Source organism: Silene latifolia, chromosome 8 (genome assembly GCF_048544455.1).
Source record: "Silene latifolia isolate original U9 population chromosome 8, ASM4854445v1, whole genome shotgun sequence".
Classification (NCBI taxonomy): Eukaryota; Viridiplantae; Streptophyta; class Magnoliopsida; order Caryophyllales; family Caryophyllaceae; genus Silene; species Silene latifolia.
Genome location: NC_133533.1, coordinates 34,175,016 through 34,175,517, shown reverse-complemented (window position 1 = coordinate 34,175,517; position 502 = coordinate 34,175,016). Strand labels below are relative to the sequence as shown.

The 502-nt window shown below is 44.6% G+C and overlaps 1 non-coding gene across 1 annotated transcript; it reads right to left on the bottom strand.

The window, feature by feature from the left end:
- Nucleotides 1-107, bottom strand: LOC141597723 (small nucleolar RNA R71). Its single transcript, XR_012522943.1, has one exon. It is a non-coding gene; the product is annotated as a small nucleolar RNA R71 (small nucleolar RNA).
- Between the last annotated feature and the right edge of the window lie 395 nt (nt 108-502).

The window sequence follows — 502 nt, the reverse complement described above, 5'->3', positions numbered from 1 at the left end:
ACTTTGAGGAGCCAAATTACCAGATTCCGTCAACAAGCTCTTGAGAGCTTATATGAGGCTTGGGAGAGGTACAAAGAGCTTCAAAGACAATGCCCACATCATGGGTTAGATGATTGGTTTCTAGCAATAACATTCTAAAATGGATGTTGTGCCGAGTCCCGAAGGATTCTTGATTCCGCGAACAATGGGCGGTTTGATCAAATTGACACTGACCTTGCTCATGCCACGATCGAATCTATGGCGGTCCATGATGCACAATATATCAATTCCCGAGTTGTGTCATCCAAAGGTAAAGAAGAATCCTCCAACAACTCCGTTTTGCTAGCCCAAATTGCCTTGCTTCAACAACAATTGGCGGAAAGGGATGCTAGAGATTCCGTTCAACAACTCAATGCCATGTCTTCAACAAGTCAAATCATCGTTTGTGATGGTTGTGGAGGCGCAGGTCATTATGCCGCTCATTGCCAAGCTCCCATTGAAGAGGTAAATGCATTCCAAGCTT